The 20283-nt window shown below is 43.9% G+C and overlaps 1 long non-coding RNA gene across 1 annotated transcript; it reads right to left on the minus strand.

Moving 5' to 3' along the window:
* Window positions 1–2971: 2971 nt before the first annotated feature.
* Window positions 2972–19569, minus strand: LOC143414467 (uncharacterized). The gene is made up of 3 exons (XR_013095086.1): window positions 19435–19569; window positions 15999–16242; window positions 2972–4209 (listed from the first exon to the last, which is right to left on the minus strand). It is a non-coding gene; the product is annotated as an uncharacterized LOC143414467 (long non-coding RNA).
* Window positions 19570–20283: the final 714 nt, after the last annotated feature.

The following is a 20283-nucleotide window of genomic DNA, read 5'->3' on the forward strand; positions in this document are numbered from 1 at the left end:
TTGATGTTTTGTTTCCTGTTTTGTTTCCTTTACAATATTATACATTAAAGTATAATATTGTAAAGGAAACAAAACATTAATCAAAAAATTGTTGAAAAACAAATTACAACATTGTATAAAAATTACAATCATCAACTCAAATACTTGGTTCTAATTGAACAGAAATTTCTATGAACTTGTAAGAACTGTGTAGGACATGAATCAGTCTGTGTCAGATCCTGAATCTGAAATTTCCACTGAAGTCACGGGTAAGAGGCAAGTGGAACCAAGATCGAGGACATTTGCTTTTTGAAGTTTGCAAAGACTGCTAAATTTTGCCAGTGGTAGTTCACTCTTTGCAACATAGTACGCTGTTCTAAACAGATTTTCAGGTTTATTTTTAGTATGTTATTTGCAATTGGTGTTTGTTCTGGGAAAGATATTGCAGACCGAGCAATAATGCATTTCTTGCATTTCTCATGGGTTCTAAAGGGGGCCTTTCTTAAAATGACTGGTCCCAGTAACAAAGGCGCTTGTCGACTCAGAAATCGAGGGAAAACCAACAACACACCCGGCAGAACATTATGTTATTTACACAGGTGCACATAAGTGGTCCGCATGTGCGCATTTGCTGTCAAAATAAAAGACGCGCACCAGATAAGAAGGTGCAACACGCGTTTGCGTCCATATAAAAGGCTGTTTTTGTCCGCTAGAGTGGGATTTTCACGGCACATTCTGCACCACATCTCTGTGCGTTCATCATTTGTTTGAAGCCAGCTCACCTCCTGCAAACACTTTTCCGAGAATACGTGCTTCTTTTGTGGTTCGGACTCCTGACATTTCTTTGGAGGTGGAGGAACATCACAGTAATTGCTTAAAGGAGCTTCTTCGGCATCTTTAAGAGTTCTAAACAAATGTCTGTCCTCCTCCAGAAAATCTTATGTACGCAAACACGCGTTGCAACTTCTTATCTGGTGCATGTTTTTTATTTTGACAGCAAATGCGCACCTGCGCACCACTTATGTGCAGCCCTGGTTATTTAGCTCGTCATATTGCAGCCACAGAAATTATTTTGTCCATGAAACCATAAAGCTGCACTTTCTTTTTGCCTTATAGTCTGATTTGTCATAACTTTTCCGTTTTAGCTTACTATGCAAACTTGTCATGTTTGCATAGTAAGCTAACGATTAATAAGACGATGTCAGAGGAATTGGTGCTCAAATTATCATCACTCACCAATCAGTGCTGTCGCTCTCTATACACAGTTCACACAATTGCAAAGTGAAAGCAAAAAACAAGCGCAAATTCAAACGCGATTTCAATATGTTACATATTGACAGTGGCTCACCGATGCCAATGACATAATTACCCAGCTACATTTCCGAAAGAATGCAAAAGCATTGACATACCTGTATATTTTTCCTTCCTACAATAGGCCGACGGGCAGGGCAGAGATAGATTTTGGTAGCTGGACTGGAAAAATCGCTAGCCCCGGGACGTCGGGCTAGCGATTTTGCGAGCCCTGTATCTGATTGAGGAATCGCTCATCTTTGGAAAAGAGAGTTTATTACAGAGAAATGGCTCTTTCCAAAATAAAAGCTATACTATACGCTTCTTCTGGGCTATATTCTCAGCAGCATATTAAACATATCAGGTCCCCATAAGGAGAATCCTGTGCTAACGGCTGTCTAAATGACTCGGGTAAAGTGTGTAGCATGCGTGCTTGTTGTTTTTGTCTGCTTCCACTTGTCTTTGCACGAGGATGATGTCGGTGTAAATGTGCAGTGATACTCGTTGTGTTCCCACTAGTGCTGTCAGCGTTAATCTGAAATGACGTTAACGCCACAACACGGCAAATCTCCATTAAAGAGCTACCGCGGATCGCCCCGTTCGTGGGGCTGGACGGCCAACACGTTAACGAGCTAACTGCGCTAACGCAGTAGTTCCCACCAATGTAATTGAGCATTGGTGGCACATCCAACATACTGTTTTACTTTAGTCCATGACGCGCTTACCTTCATACGTCACATGAAAACCAAAATACTTCCAAAGGCCAGATCTGAATGAGGGTGGGGGAGGGTCAGTTTGCCATGTTGCAAGGATTAAAAATTTTGTATTGTTCGATACATATGCGTACCGAACTGAAAGCACTGTATCGAACGGTTCAATATCGATACGAATATCGTTGCACCCCTAGTAGCTACACACCACATCGGTGAGTTCATCCAAATCACAAGTGTTCTCTTGAAACCAGGACCAGTCAGTGCAATCAAAACACCCCTGAAGGGCAACACAACTGTCTTTTGTCCAGACATTAGTCCGCTTCACACAGGCCTTCTCCCTCCTAATCACAGATCTGTAGGCAGGGAGGAGGTGAATAACATTGTGATCCGAGGAACATAGTGCAGGTCCGGCCACAGACTTGTATGCCCCCTTAATTGGTCCATAACACAAATACAGCGTTTTATTATGCCTTGTAGGACAAGTGACATGTTGAAATAAATTGTTCAGTGATTTCTTGAGATTACAACTGTTAGAATCACTAAGAATAAAAATTAGGAGCATCCAGAGAGAGAGTCTGCAGGTTGTGTACCACTTTAAAAATGGTGTTGGCAGTAACTTTAACGTCAGCTTTAGGATGAATGTAAACCACAGCGCCCAAGAGTCTTTTGTTCTTTTTCAATCAAACAGACAGACAAACAGCAATTCAGTCTCTTTGTTTCCACCCATTGTTTAAAGATGGCTGAAAATTGCACAAAGTGAAACTCATCAGGTTTAACCTCAAGCTTAAGAATGACAACCTCAGATTCAGGTCATATGACACAAATCCAGCTGCACTATTGGCCTAGTGCCCAGTGTGACACACACACACACACACACACACACACACACACACACACGCACACACACACACACACACACACAGAGAGAGAGAGTGGGTCAGTGAGCTGTGATAAAGAGCTGAGCAGATGTAGGCCAGGACATCACGCATGCATACATGATCACGTGTGTGTGTGATCATGTATGCATGCGTGAGCATTTCCTGATGACTAATCTGCTGCCATCATGTGTGCACTGAAATCCAGATTTACCTTAAAGGGACAGGCTGTTTCTCTGTACGTGAACATTCACGTTTAAACTCTGAGGGCAGCAGGCAGAGAAGCATTTTTAATGATCTCATTAAAGATTAAAATAGACTTAGTCTGGGTGAAAATTGTTTTTGTTGATGCAGTGATCCTTCTTTATGCCAAAATTATTTTAAAAGTCCTTTAAAGGCATATATCTTTTAATTTGGGTTGTATAGGCTGCAACGTACTGCAAACTTTCCTGTGATATCAGTTTGCACCACAAGATAAGAACATGTTCTTAGTTAAAGTGGACATGAAACGTCACATGTATAAAGGATCATGTACAGCCTGCTCTCAAGACACTCACTCTGTAACTCTGTGTGTGAAGCTGGATTTAAGAAATAAGTCTTTACAGGTAAAGTTTTTAGAGAATCCTTAGTCTAACAGCGTTCATTTTGTTTCACCTGTGAAAGGTACCTGCAGAGGTTACTGAAACAGGGGAGCGGCCCATCAAACTCACCTTGATGTGTGGGAACATTTAATCTCTGGTGGCTGTCAGAGGGACTGCAGTTTTTAGAGCTTAAAAGAATAGAATAGAATAATCCTTTAATTGTCCCACAAGGGGAAAATTGGTTGTAACAGCAGCAGAATAAAAGCACATCTACAAACAGAAGAGAGAAACAAACAATTTTTACAGAAAAAAATATTTATGGACAATAATTACAAAAACAGACAGTTTATTAAAGTACAGTTGTTAAAGTATAGGGTTTTTTTATATAAACTGAGATAGGTAATATGCAGCTATAACAGTAGTAGTTGTTTGGTTGATGAGTGCAGTTACAGCGCTGATGTAAACATCTGTGTTTGTTGGGAGCAGTTCTGATTGTGCAGTCTGACAGTTGCAGGTAGGAAGGACCTGCAGAAACGCTCCTTCATGCATCGAGGATGCAGTAGTCGGTCACAGAAGCAGCTCTGCAGCAACACTTACATGCATGGGGTGGGAGGCTCTGTCCATCAGAGATGTTATTTTTCCACAGTCCTTCTGTCTCCCACCACCTGCACTGGGTCCAGGGTGCATCCCAGAACAGAGCTGGCCTTCCTGATGAGTTTACCCAACCTCTTCCTCTCAGCTGCCGATAAACTGCTGCTCCAACATACCTCACTGTAAAAAATGACAGATGTCACCACAGAGTCATAGAAGGTCTTTAAAAGCGCTCCCTGGACTCCAAATGACCTCAGCCGCCTCAGCAGGTGGAGTCTGCTCTGACCCTTCCTGTAAAGAGCATCAGTGTTGTGGCTCCAGTCCAGCTTCCTAGGTTTGTTAATATTTCAGGTGGATGCGCAACCACCAATCGCACAACAACTTCAAACAATGACAGAAACGCAGCTGTTTGTGACGGTAACACCAGTAACAACAACCGTTTAATAAACGACAGCAGATCTGCTGTTCGGCGTCCTATGGAGACAGAGGAGGTCAGGTGACACCAAATTTCATCAGGTACAGGCACGAAGCTGAACAAACAGGGAATGAGTATCAGGAAGAGGTGAAGAAACAAAGTGAGGTGGGGTAGTACGAGAGGAGAGGAGAGGAGGAGTAAAGGAGGTCGAGGCTTTGAACAGACGCCGCGGGCTCTGAGTCCCGGCGAGCACGTTTCCCCTCCCCCATATCCTCACTAATCCCTCCAGTGAGAACAGGCTGTAACGCCGAACGAGCACACTGGCCTCTTATGTGTGTGCGTGTTAATAAAACATGGAATAACCCCGCCCCCACCTCGTCGCGGCTGTATTCGGTGGGCGAGCGAGCATTATAACTCAACGAGAGAGAGAGCATTAATAATTTACTGAACATGAATCAGAAGTCGCGGCCGCTGCAGTCTGAGTGAATAACCCAGTTTAAGCACGCACACACGGTCACACCGACAAACAGCAACAAAGCGTTTCCTGTTTCACCTTCTCAGGTGGGAACAAACAAAGCAGCCCATCTTATCTTAATGACCTTTTTCCTACTATGGCGGTGCATGTAGACGCAGCGACCTCACGCTCTCCTGAAAATGCGGTGTTTTGTTCGTCAAGTAAGTGTCTTTCTGCAAGTGTTTCTCGGCAGTCCACGTCGGAATATGTGTACGGTCGTCAGGCTCTCTTACACATTCGGAGAAGCAAGATTTGCCAAGTTTTGAACACTAACATTGAGATGCTAAGGGAGATAGGACTTCTGCGACAGCCTGCTAGCTGGCCTAGCAACTCACCGGACTCGCCTGCTACCCCTTCCTGGGCAAGGAGGTGTCGAAAGCGGTGCGCTAGGACAAGGAAGCGGGGCAAGTGCGGAGGTGTCCGAGTCAGGCTTGAGGCTAAGCCAACTCGCCCAGCCATACCATCGATCCTCTTGGCCAACGTACGATCTCTGGACAATAAAATGGACAACATACGACTTCTGAGATCAGCGAATCGCAAAGTAAGTGACTGTTGTGTGCTAGTTTTCACCGAGACATGGCTTAATGACAACATTCCGGACTCGGCCATACAACTGGAGCAGCTAGCATGCTACAGAGCCGACAGGGCTCTCGTAGACGGAGGCAAGACCCGAGGTGGTGGGGTCTGTGTTTACATCCGTGACGAGTGGTGTCGTGATGCCACTGTAGTACGCAAACACTGCTCATCACTGGCGGAGTTCATGATCGTGAAGTGTCGCCCTTTCTATTTGCCCAGGGAGGTAAGTTCGATCTTGTTGGTTGCTACTTATATACCTCCATCTAGTAACAACAGCGATAGAAATGCGGCGCTGAACGAACTGTATCAGGCCATCAGTGAGCAACAAACAGCACACCCAGACGGTTTCATCATCCTCGCAGGAGACTTTAATCATGCTGATCTTAAAACTGCTCTCCCAAAGTTTCATCAGCATGTACATTTTCCAACAAGGGGGGACAACATATTGGACTTGGTCTACACACAGGAAAATGGAGCATACAAAGCCACCCCCCTCCCCCATATCGGCACCTCTGATCACCTCACTGTTATGCTAATGCCAGAGACAAGGCCTTCAGAGCTGGGGATGAAATAGGCCTGAGAACAGCGAGAGCCAACCTGTCACGTGGCATCAGGAAAGCGAAACAGGACTACACACACAAGATAACCTCCCACTTCAATGATAGCAAGGACGCAAGAAGCCTATGGCAAGGCATCCAGGCTATTACAGACTACAAGCCTGTAGCGCATAGCTGTGAGAGCGACACCACTCTGCTCAACAACCTGAACAGCTTCTTTGCACGATTTGAATCACAGAACAACACACGCCCACAGAAAACACCACCACCTCCACACGACCAGCCTCTGTGCCTGTCTGCTGCCAGCGTGAAGAGGACACTCATCACCATCAACGCCCGGAAAGCAGCGGGTCCAGATAACATCCCTGGTAGTGTGCTGAAAGACTGCGCAGAGGAGCTGAAGAATGTCTTCACAGACATCTTTAACACCTCCCTGAGGCAAGCCACTGTCCCATCATGCTTCAAGACTGCCACCATCATACCTGTGCCAAAGAAACCATCCCCAGCCTGTTTCAATGACTACCGCCCCGTGGCACTGACACCCATTATTATGAAGTGCTTTGAACGACTAGTCATGTCACACATCAAATCCATCCTACCTCCCACCCTGGACCCATACCAGTTCCCATACAGAGCGAAACGATCCACAGAGGATGCAATCTGCTCTGCCCTCCACCCAGCCCTAACTCATCTGGACAAGAAAGACTCATATGTGAGAATGCTGTTCATAGACTTTAGCTCAGGATTCAACACCATAATACCACAACAACTCATTTGTAAACTGGACAGACTGGGCCTCAGCACCTCCCTCTGCAACTGGCTGCTGGATTTCCTCAGCCAGAGGCCTCAAGCGGTGCGAGTGGGCAACAAGGTCTCAAACAGCATCACCCTGAGCATGGGGGCTCCACAAGGCTGTGTGCTCAGTCCTCTGCAGAGGTGTGGACTCGAGTCACATGACTTGGACTCGAGTCATTAATTTTATGACTTTAGACTTGACTTGAAAAAATGTTCTAAGACTTGTGACTTGACTTGGACTTTTACACCAATGACTTGGGACTTGAATTGGACTTGAACCGGTTTACTTGAAAAGACTTGATATTTTACCCCAAATATAAAATTTAACATGCATATTATATAGAGATTGAAAATGTGACGTCATTCACGGGTAGAACCGCAAAGGATTCTGGGAACTCGTGGCAAGCGGTACTAGCGCACGCAGGCTTTCAATTGAAATCAGTTACACAGCGATAAAAAGAAACACAAAAATGTCAAGAAGCCGTTGTATTATTAACTGCAATAGCCGGTCGCATGACAGCCACGGGAAGCCGACGGGTAAAGAGATCGGTTGTTATCGGATTACGTCGTTGAGGAGAAATTGTTCGAGCCATGTTTCCGAAGTAACAAAGACGCGACTGGATTGCAGCCATTCAAAGATCAAATATAACGTCCTAGAACACTCCAGCTCACAGGTTAGTCTGCTCCAAGCATTTCCACAAAGGTCAGTCTGCTGTTGTAGTTAACGCGTCATTTTTCTTAACATAATTGGTGATATAGGTTACAAGCAAGTCTGGCGCTGAACAGAAATTGTCGCGCTATGCTCCTTTATTTATTGTGTTTATTGTGCATAAATAGTGAATTGTCCTGACACAATATTGTGTTTCGCTTCTGTTATTATGGTACATTGACAAAAACATATACTTTTATTCACAGGATAAAACAGGTTTTTTGTATCACTAATTGCCCAGTACGATTACAGCATACAATATTATTGTCACTGCTACATTTCTGTGATGCTACCAGAAATTATTTCCACTACTAATTAATTACCGTTGAGCTCAAAGGTCCTATTAATAAACTGTTAACGAATGTGTATTTATGAAGACGATTTGTGAGACTGGTAAACTTATGATACGTACGATGGTCTTTACTTTCTACACGGTGCATTTCAAGGTCCTGCACCCATCCGTCGGTAAACTGTACCTGGGCTTGTTGCAGTGACCGGAAGTTACTAAACTTCATGAGTGTATGCACTCACTCCAAGAACCGTATAATTATAAATATGCATATAAATATGCTAAGATGAGATAGCTGACTTCATCTAACTAGCAAATGTTGTCCAGGCTCCGTTGGTGATACAGTTTTTTTTTTTAATATGTATGATATTTTTGTCATGCGATTTTAAAGCCGGTCCTACAACCGCATCCAAGAATAACATGCAGCTTATCTCAGAACTGTCGGTGAAAATTATTCTTGGAGCTAGGTTTAATTGAGCTGCATTTTAAAGAGGTGCAATTTCACAATTTGTGTATATTTTCTAAGTTCACTATTTTGTCATGTGTTGAGAAAAACACAGATTTTAAAATTACATGGTCTAATATTTACATTTAGCATAACTGCAACATTATTTTTTCGTTTTTTTTTTTAAAGACTCGAAAGGACTTGAAATTCAAAGTTTCAGACTTGTGACTTTACTTGGACTTTTACACCAGTGACTTGAGACTCGACTCTGACTGGCCTGACATTACTTAAGACTTGACTTGAGACTTGAGGATAAAGACTTGAGACTTACTTGAGATTTGCAAAACAATGACTTGGTCCCACCTCTGGTCCTCTGCTCTTCACCCTGTTGACACATGACTGCACACCAACCTACAGCTCCAACCACCTTGTGAAGTTTGCGGACGACACAACGCTAGTGGGGCTCATCACTGAGGGCGATGAGATCCACTACAGGAAAGAGGTTGAGCTCCTGACCACGTGGTGCAGAGACAACAACCCCCTGCTAAATGTTAGTAAGACCAAGGAGATTATTGTCAACTTCCAGAGAGGCCACACCTGTCACCCCCCCTTGACCATCGACGGCGCTGCGGTGGAGAGGGTGAGTAGCACCAAGTTCCTGGGGGTGCACATCAGTGAGGACCTCTCTTGGACCACCAACACAGCATCACTGGCCAAAAAAGCACAACAGCGCCTCTACTTCCTGCGCAAACTCAAGCGGGCAAGTGCTCCACCACCCATCCTGACCACATTCTACAGAGGAACTATTGAAAGTATCCTCTCCAGCTGCATCACTGTGTGGGGCGGTAGCTGCACTGACTATAACAGGAAAGCTCTACAACGCATTGTGAGAACAGCTGAGAGGATAGTTGGTGTACCACTCCCCTCCCTGCAAGACATTTACACCACTCGCCTCACCCGCAAAGCCATCACAATTGTCAACGATGCAACCCACCCCACGCACTGTCTGTTCAGCCTCCTGCCCTCTGGAAAGAGATACAGAAGTCTCCACTCCCGCACTACCAGGCTCACCAACAGCTTCATCCACCAGGCTGTGAGACTGCTGAACTCTCTTCCCTCCCGGCTCCCAGCCAGCAGAATCACCAGATTGGCAGAAGTATAGGAAGACAGACTGGACTCTACCCCTCCCACCCCCCATCCACGCACACTCTCCAACAAGGAAACACTCTCTGAATCAAGAACTGGAAAACATTTCTGACTGGAAACAACTACCTCTGCATTGCAATTGCACACACCTGCTGCTATATATTTTTAGTATTTCTTTTAGCACTATTTATATTATTATATTACTATTACTGCTGCTATAGTCTTATGCTGCATTAAAACAAAATACCCCTACCAACCACAACCTGGGACTACCTCAAGTAGACTAGTATACTATTTTCCAGGGAACACTGTTGGAACACTTTATTTTATTTATTTTTTGTCTACCCTGTTACCTATTTAATATTACCTCATTGTTAGGGCTGTTTTTGTTGTGCATCTGCACTTTATTGTTGTCAATGTCTACGCATGGGACAGTGTGAAACGTAATTTCAATTCCTTTGTATGGCAAGTACATTTGAAGAAATTGACAAATAAAGTTTTCTATTCTATACTATTCTATTCTAGTACCATATCACCCTATTAGAGCACTTCGCTCTCGCTCTGCAGGCCTACTTGTTGTTCCTAGAGTATTTAAAAGTAGAATGGGAGGCAGAGCCTTCAGTTTTCAGGCCCCTCTTCTGTGGAACCAGCTTCCAGTTTGCATTCAGGAGACAGACACTATCTCTACTTTCAAGATTAGGCTTCAAACTTTCCTTTTTGCTAAAGCATATAGTTGCCTACACAAAAATATGGGCACACGTTGGATCTTGTTTTAACTCATAATTTACCTGTCTCTAACTTAGAGGTTTGCGATGTTGTATGTTCAGACCATAGGCCCGTCCTGTTTGAGGTTTTCCTTCCTTGTACCAAAGTTAATCTTCCTCCTGTTGCTGCTAGGAGCTGTCGTATTTTTAACCCTTCCTCTGCTGGACAGTTCTCTATTGTTTTTAATCAGAATGGCGGCCTTCCTGATTTCATATGCAATGATACAGAAGAGCTGAGTACGTGGTTTTACTCTGTCTGTCAAACTGCTTTAGATTCAGTGGCCCCCTTTAAGCTTAGGCAAGCAAAAGCCAAATCTGAACCCTGGCTGAATGAAGACACCCGGGCTGCCAGAAGAAAGTGTAGGAGAGCTGAACGTAAATGGATGAAGGATCAACTGCAGGTGTCATACCAAATGTTACAAGACTACTGGAATTCTTACCAGAAAACTGTAAAAGATGCTAAGAGGAAACATTTTGCTGCTATTATTCAGGCAAACTGTCGTAAGCCTCATGTCTTATTTAAGACTATTGACATGGTCCTTCACGCTCCACAGACTGCTGGTGTAGAGTCTTCTCAGGAAATTTGTGAAAACTTCCTACACTTTTTTATTGATAAAGTGCTATCTGTCAAAGCGCAGACTTCCCAGTCCGTTCCCGACCCTTCTACCCCTGTCCCTAGTTCTGCTGTCTTTGACAGGTTCGAGCCAGTTTCCTTGCTCTGCCTGCAGGAGTTGGTTGCTCACATGAAGCTCTCAGGTTCCCGTTATGATGCTCTCCCTCCTCGATTTTTCAAAGAGGTCTTTCTCACTATAGAGATTGAAAATGTGACGTCATTCAGGGGTAAAACCGCAAAGAATTCTGAGAACTCGTGGCAAGAGGTACTAGCGCACGCAGGCTTTCAATTGAAATCAGCTATACAGCGATAAAAAGAAACACAAAAATGTCAAGAAGCTGTTGTGTTATTAACTGCAATAGCCGGTCGCATGACAGCCACGGGAAGCCGACGGGTAAAGAGATCGTTTTTATCGGATTACGTCGTTGAAGAGAAATTGTTCGAGCCATGTTTCCGAAGTAACAAAGAGGCGACTGGATTGCAGCCATTCAAAGACAAAATATAACGTCCCAGAACAATCCAGCTCACAGGTTAGTCTGCTCCAAGCATTTACACAAAGGTCAGTCTGCTGTTGTAGTTAATGCGTCATTTTTCTTAACATAATTGGTGATATAGGTTACAAGCAAGTCTGGCGCTGAACAGAAATTGTGGCGCTATGCTCCTTTATTTATTGTGCATAAATAATAATAATAATAATAATGGATTGGATTTATATAGCGCTTTTCAAGGGACCCAAAGCGCTTTACAATACCACTATTCATTCACTCTCACATTCACACACTGGTGGAGGCAGCTACAGGTGTAGCCACAGCTGCCCTGGGGCAGACTGACAGAAGCGAGGCTGCCATATCGCGCCATCGGCCCCTCTGGCTAACACCAGTAGGCAAGTAGGGTAAAGTGTCTTGCCCAAGGACACAACGACCAGGACAGAGAGCCCAGGGATCGAACCGGCGACCTTCCGGTTACAGATGCGATTCCCAACCCCCTGAGCCACGGTCGCCACGGTCGACAATAGTGAATTGTCCTCACACAATATTGTATTACGCTTCTGTTATTACCATGGTACACTGACAAAAACATATACTTTTATTCTCAGGATAAAACAGTTGTTTTGTATCACCAGTTGCCCAGTACGATTACAGCATACAGTATTATTGTCACTGCTACATTTCTGTAATGCTACCAGAAATTATTTCCACTACTAATTAATTACCGTTGAGCTCAAAGGTCCTATTAATAAACGGTTAACGAATGTGTATTTATGAAGACGATTTGTGAGACTGGTAAACTTATGATACGTACGATGGTCTTTCGTTCTACACGGTGCATTTCAAGGTCCTGCACCCATCCGTCGGTAAACTGTACCTGGGCTTGTTGCAGTGACCTGAAGTTACTAAACTTCACGAGTGTATGCACTCACTCCAAGAACCGTATAATTATAAATATGAGCGTGGTGACGTTGGGCAGCACGCTAACGTCTTTTGTCCACTCTGTGTGCTCGTAAGGGTCTAACACTTTCACTGGTTTGATTTTTTTCCTCGTATCTTTTCTTTGACTTTTCATTAAGTCTGTCTTTGTACGGACCGGCATTGTTCTCCTTCGTTTTGTACATACCTTTTTGGGGGGCAAAGAAAAAGCAAGAATTTATTGGAACCGAAGAATGAACGTTTTGCGGTGCTGCAAATGCTTGCATTTGATGCGGTACTTGGATTGTTTTGCCACGAGTTACCGGCATGCAATGCGCGAAAGTCACGTGGTCTGTCAATCTCTATAGCATCAACTGTACAATCCATTGTAAATAGTAGTCTGTCCTCTGGTGTTGTACCAGTCAATCTCAAACATGCAGTGATTCAGCCTCTACTCAAGAAACCTGCTCTTGATCATGATATTATTGCGAATTACAGACCTATTTCCAAACTGCCTTTTATCTCAAAGATTCTTGAAAAGGTAGTTTACAAGCAATTAATGTCCTTCCTAGAAGAACACGGTATTTTAGAAGTTTTCCAATCTGGTTTTAAAGCTTTACATAGTACCGAATCTGCCCTTTTAAGAGTTTTTAATGATGTGTTTTTGGCAAATGACTCAGGTGACTGTGTTATTATTGTGCTGTTAGATTTAACTGCTGCTTTTGATACAGTGGATCACAATATTTTCATTTCCCGTTTAGAGCAGTTGGTGGGTATGCGGAGTACCGCACTGCAGTGGCTCAGATCCTATTTGGCAGAGTGAACTTTCTCTGTGAAACTGGGGGAGTTTGTATCCTCTGTTGCTTCTCTTCAATGTGGGGTCCCACAGGGTTCAGTTTTAGGCCCGCTTCTTTTCTCTCTATATCTCCGACCCCTTGGGTCTATTTTCAGGAAACATGGGATTTCTTTCCACTGCTACGCCGATGACTCCCAGATTTATTTCCCACTTAAAAAGATAAATGGCTTCTCAGTAGACCCGCTGCTCAGATGCCTTGATGAAATAAGGGCCTGGATGGCTTTGAACGTTTTACATTTTAATGAACAGAAAACAGAAGTGATGGTTTTTGGTGGCGCTTCTGAGGCCACTATTATAGATCTTGGTCAAAGGAGCTTGCAAAGAAAAGCGTCTGGACTTCTTTAGGTTGCTTGAAGACGTTTCACCTCTCATCCGAGAAGCTTCTTCAGTTCTAAGGTCAAATGGTGGAGAGTCCCAGATATAAACCTTGTGGGAGTTTCCCCCCCACAGAGGGACAAAAGGACCCCTGATGATCCTCTAATCGCCTGAGCCAAGGTGTGAAACTGGGTGTGGGTCACAATCAGCCAGGGTTTCGGGTGTGTTCATTGTGAAACCTGGCCCCACCTTATCATGCGAATTCCTGAGGTCAGATGGCCCAGGATGTGAGTGGGCGTTAAGGCGTCTGGGAAGGATCTCAAAACTGGATTATAGATGGCAGAGACTTGGTGTCATAAGCCCCGCCTCTGTTCAAAGATGGTCGCTCACAGTGGACATAGATGGCTTCTTTCACTCCTCTTTCAAACCATCTGTCCTCTCTGTCCAAAATGTGAACATTGGCATCCTCGAAAGAGTGACCTTTATCCTCGAAGTTTACCGGAAGCCCACACACACGGACCAGTACCTCCTCTTTGACTCCCATCACCCTCTGGAACACAAACTTGGAGTAATCAGGACCCTACACCACCGGGCAGAACATGTTCCCTCTAAGCCTGAAGGAAAAAAGAACGAACACACACATGTAAAGGAAGCACTCAAAACGTGCGGCTATCCTAAATGGGCGTTCTTAAAGTCAGCAAAGAGGCACAGAAAAGAAGACCAGACACCAGCGAGGGAGGATAAGAAGGACAGACGCAACAACATTGTCATCCCCTATGTAGCCGGTGTATCAGAAAAACTCAGGAGAGTTTTCTCCAAGCATGACATCCCAGTGTATTTCAGACCCAGCAACACGCTCAGACAGAAACTGGTTCACTCGAAAGACAAAACGCCAAAACACAAACTTAACAATGTGGTGTATGCTGTACAGTGCAGCGAGGAATGCTCAGACCTCTACATTGGAGAGACCAAACAGCCACTTCACAAGCGCATGGCACAACACAGAAGAGCCACCTCCACAGGACAAGACTCAGCAGTCCATCTGCATCTTAAGGATAAAGGTCACTCTTTCGAGGATGCCAATGTTCACATTTTGGACAGAGAGGACAGATGGTTTGAAAGAGGAGTGAAAGAAGCCATCTATGTCCACTGTGAGCGACCATCTTTGAACAGAGGCGGGGCTTATGACACCAACTCTCTGCCATCTATAATCCAGTTTTGAGTTCCCTCCCCAGACGCCTTAACGCCCACTCACATCCTGGGCCATCTGACCTCAGGAATTCGCATGATAAGGTGGGGCCAGGTTTCACAATGAACACACCCGAAACCCTGGCTGATTGGGACCCACACCCAGTTTCACACCTTGGCTCAGGCGATTAGAGGATCATCAGGGGTCCTTTTGTCCCTCTGTGGGGGGAAACTCCCACTAGGTTTATATCTGGGACTCTCCACCATTTGACCTTAGAACTGAAGAAGCTTCTCGGATGGGAGGTGAAACGTCTTCAAGCAACTTAAAGAAGTCCAGACGCTTTTCTTTGCAAGCTCCTTTGACTACGATGACCTGGATGACTGAGAACCTTCACAGACATTATAGATCTTGGTTCACTGGCACAGTATGTTAAACCAGTCATCACTAATCTGGGAGTTAAAATAGAGGCAAATCTTAAACTTGAAAGCCAGGTCAGAGCTGTTGTAAGATCTAGCTTTTTTCATTTGAGGGAATTAGCCAAAATAAAGCCTATCTTATCGAAACAGCATTTTCAGACAGTAATCCATGCCTTTGTTACTTCTAGGCTGGATTATTGTAACGCACTTTATTTTGGGCTTAGTGATGCGTCCATTAGGCGGCTGCAGGTTGTGCATAATGCTGCAGCACGTCTTTTAACTGGAACAAAAAAGTTTGAGCACATTACCCCAATTTTAATTTCACTCCACTGGCTACCTGTACATTTTAGGATTGTTTTTAAAATTCTCTTATTTGCTTTTAAATCTCTTAATGTCCTGCCCCCCCCCTACCTCTCGGAGCTACTACAACCATATAAACCTGCCCGTTCCCTTAGGCCCGCCAATCAGCAGCTCCTTAAGGTACCGAAAACTAAGTATAAAACTAAAGGTGATCGTGCTTTTGCTGTAGTTGCTCCAAAGTTGTGGAATGATCTACCCTTGCATGTAAGGCAGGCCTCTTCTCTCTCTGAATTTAAAAGTCTTCTTAAAACATATTTATTCGCTGAAGCCTTTGGCATTGATTAGAGGGGTTGACTCAATTTGTTTTAACATGTTTCAATTTATTTTAGTTTTTTAGTTATTTATTTTATCTTATCTCATTTTAATTTTCTTTACTTATGCTATTAGCATGTACAGCACTTTGTGAACTCTGGTTTTATGTTAAAGCGCTTTATAAATAAAGGTGGTATGGTATAGTTAGGGCTGGACCAGGTGACCCTGGATCCTCCCTTAGTTATGCTGCAATAGACGTAGGCTGCCGGGGATTCCCATGATGCACTGGGTGTTTCTTCTTCATGTTCAACAAACATGTTTACAGCCTGATCAGACCTGAACTATGACTCACCTGGATTGAAGTGTGCATTATCAAGGGCATGGCCTCTGAAGCTGCTGGTCATACTCGTCATATTCTGCTTTGCAGCTGACGATTGGTTGCTGGTGGACACTCCACGCTCTGGTTGCCTGGGGAACCCTCTAATGTATTTAGTACCAGGTCGTATGCCACTTCTGGGTTTTCTTCAGTCTCATTGGATCATCTGGATGTTGTGTTTATTTCGGGTCCAACACTTCCTGTTGCTGACGGTCACTTCCTGTGAGGAGAAAGAGCTCTAGTCACTACTTCGATGTAAATCAATGTGGACAAAGACTGGCATTCAGGTTAGCTGCTGGCCTGCCAGCCCAGTGGAAGCTGCACGGAGTGGAAGTGGCTAACTTAACTCCTGGGTTGCTCAGATTCATCAATCAATGAAGCAATCACACAAATATAAACAAGCAGAGTGAGGGGGCGTGGCTTAAAACCAAAGTCACAGCAAGCAACCTGGGGGCGATCAAGAAGCTTCCTACTTGACCTCCATCTTTGTCTACAGTCTGTGTAAAGGTGATTCCAACAGTCTGCAGCAGGTCAGAAACAAACCTGAGACTCCGCCTTCTCCCCAGGTCATCACCTGTCCCACACAGCGACTGTCAGGCTGACTTCCTCACGCGGAGGAGGAGGCACCCCTCTTAGCAACAGAACTAAAAATACTGCCTGTTTACTGTTTGTGTGTGTGTTTGTGCGCATCTTTAAAATATCATGACAACCAAAAGCTTTTAGTTCAGAGAGTTTAAAGATTTCAAAGAAGCAGAAACACGAGAAGACCACACACACACACACACACACACACACACACACACACACACACACACACACACACACACACACACACACACACACAGCTGAATGACACTCTTGCTGCGAGTCAGACTGATGGTGCGTTCCAGATTAACAACACCACCTCAGCTTTCCCCTCCAACCCCGGCTTAACATTCCAAGATGGCGGCAGTGACGGTAAACAGCTGTTTCTAACGTGTTTCCTTATTTGAGTAACAAAGAAGCTGATGGTATACAAATGTAGCACAGTTAACAGACAGCTGTACTGCGTATTACTGCTGTGCTGAGAAAAGTTACATGTTCAGAATTTACCTGAAAATAACACTCTGTAGATCTGTTTACCTCACACCGCTACATCTGTATATATGTAGCACATCTGTATATTTGTTCATAGTACACCTGTATATCTGCCCGTCTGTATAGCAATATAGAACATCTGTATGGTGCACAGATCATCTGTATATCTGTACATTTGTTTGTAGTTCAGCTGTATATTTGCTCTTTCTGTACATCATCTGTTCATAACTATTCCACCATTTAAACTACCCTTATCTGTCTATATCAGTACATCTCTATATTTGCTCTCTACTTAACTTATCTGTATGTATTCTGCTCTTATTGCACTTGCTACTCTTGCACTTCTGATTAGATGCAAACTGTATTTCGTTACCCTGTATTTATACATGTGTAATGACAATAGAGTTGAATCCTAATCCTAATCCCTGCCACACAATCATTCCATCGATCAGTCAAGTCTAAGCAGTCTGTAAGCGCCGTGATAGCCAATGAGCAAGCATGGCGGTGGATAAAATTCTCATCATAAGGCTTCAAAAGCCAGCATGTGAAATCCCACCCACCCATCTTTATACATCTGAATCGCCCCAATCCATTTTTAATAAGTCATCAATAATCAGTCATGTGATGAATCACTTATCGTTAAAATATCAATAACATATAAAACATCTATGTGTGCTCAGGGCACGACCCTGTCTTCCTGGCTTTTTCAGGCCACCATGATGTGGCAAACAGTTTACTGAGTGACAACTCAGTGGCAGCAGGTATATTAAGCCACACCCACTCCAGAGTACTGTTGTTACCTGTGATTATCGTCCTGACTGAATAAAAGGATCAATAAGTGTTAGTGTTTAAAGTTGCTGATTTGCTGTCAGCTGACTAATAAAGAGGAGGAAAGCTGGTGGTTGAACGGCTCAGCAGCAGGACACTGGCACCCTCCACAGGACAAAAAAAGAAAAGAAAAAGCTCAATCTGATCGGTGAACACTGGAAAAACACAATTCCTGTTATTAATCATTGATAGTAGGGGTGCAACGATACTCAAAATTCACGGTTCGGTTCGATACTTTGGTGTCACGGTTCGATATTTTTTCGATACAAAAAAAATTTTCATGCCTTTTTAATTTGTCATTTATTAAAATTATAAATATATATTTTAACTCAAAAGTACAGTTTTTAAATTTAACCCTAACCCTTTTTGCGTGTTTTTTATTTTGACAGCGAATGCGCACCTGCAGACCACTTATGTGTAGCCCTGGTTATTTAGCTCGTCACATTGCAGCCACAGAAATTCTTTTGTCCATGAAACCATAAAGCTGCACTTTCTTTTTGCCTTATAGTCTGATTTGTCATAACTTCTCCGTTTTGTGATAAGCTTTTCTTTGGCTGTCACTTCTTCACCCTGACCTGTCTTATTTGGCTCAGCAGAACTAAAATATATATCCTGCTGCTTTTACACACGTACTCACATAAGCTCAGCGATTCTCTGCGCGATCAACCTCTCACATGTTTAAGCTGCGGGAGATTTCACTTGTCATGTTTGCATAGTAAGCTAACGATTGATAAGACGATGTCAGAGGAATTGGTGCACAAATTATCATCACTCACAGATCAGTGCTGTCGCTCTCTGTACACAGTTTGCACGATTGCAAAGTGAAAGCAAAAAAACAAGCGCAAATTCAAACGCGATTTCAATGTCACATATTGACAGTGGCTCACCGATGCCAATGACATAATTACCCAGCTACATTTCTGAAAGAATGCAAAAGCATTGACATATATTTTTCCTACAATAGCCCGACGGGCAGGGCAGAGATAGATTTTGGTAGCCCGACTGAAAAAATCGCTAGCACCGGGATGTCGGGCTAGCGATTTTGCGAGCCCTGTATCTGATGGAGGAATCACTCATCTTTGGAAAAGAGAGTTTATTACAGAGAAATGTCTCTTTCCAAAATAAAAGCTATACTATCCGCTTCTTCTGGGCTATATTCTCAGCAGCATAAGGAGAATCACGTGCTAACAGCTGTCTAAATGACTCGGCTAAAGTTAGTAGCATGCTTGTTGTTTTTGTCTTTGCACTAGGATGATGTCGGCGTAAATGTGCAGTCATATTCGTTGTGTTCCCACTAGTGCTTTCAGGTTAATCTCGTTGAAATGACCTTAACGCCACAACATGGCAAATCTCCGTTAACGAGCTACCGCCATTGCCCCGTGCATGGGGCTAGACGGCCAACACGTTAACGAGCTAACTGCGCTAACACACTAGTTCCCACCCATGTAATTGAGCATTGCATGGCACATCCAACATACTGTTTTACTTTAGTCCATGACACGCTTACCTTCAGGGTCATACGCCACATGAAAACCAAAATAATTCCAAACGCCAGATCTGAATGAGGGTGGGGGAGGTCCATGTTGCAAGGAGAGCTTAACTTCTGTCTTGCTAGCTTGCCCTGCGCTCTTCCTTCTGACGATGCTGTCTGTGTTGAGCGCTCAGTGAATCTGTGTTCGACTACTCCGCCTAGGCTGCACTGTCGAGCGCAGATTCACTGAGCGCTCAACACAGACAGCATCGTCAGAAGGAAAGTTGATAAAATAAATTACAAATGTTGTATTGTTCGATACATATGCGTACCGAACCGAAAGCACTGTATGGAACGGTTCAATATCTATACGAATATCGTTGCACCCCTAATTGATAGGTCTACTTTTTTAGCTTCGCACTCCTGTAAAAACTTTATTTAAACATGTGATCAGCGATCAATAACATTGAGTTTGTTTTCAGTTAAAAAAATGTAAATGACATTTTTTATTTACAGCTGATTGATATTCACTTCATTCACACGCTCTCAGGATGCTCTGACCAAGCGATAAAGCACAAACAATGATCTGAAACCAGACACTCACCGAGGCTGCTGAAGCCAACCAGCCCTGCGACCTTTGACCCTTCAGGTAACGATGCGATTCCTGTCAAACGATGCAGAGGGCAGTGTCATCGAACAGGTGATAACCAACCGGACGGCCGCTGCGATTGGTTCTTTGTATTCTTGGAAATAAGCACCTGAGCCCAGGTTTTGCAGATACTTCCTGTTGTGATGAGGAGCGCCGGCGTGCAGGTCGGAGGGTTTCATCCTGACTTCCTGTCCTCCTGGAAAGTACTTTTACTCGGGTACTGAGCTCCGTCTCTG

The sequence above is a fragment of the Maylandia zebra genome, linkage group LG22, assembly GCF_041146795.1.
Source record: "Maylandia zebra isolate NMK-2024a linkage group LG22, Mzebra_GT3a, whole genome shotgun sequence".
NCBI lineage: Eukaryota > Metazoa > Chordata > Actinopteri > Cichliformes > Cichlidae > Maylandia > Maylandia zebra.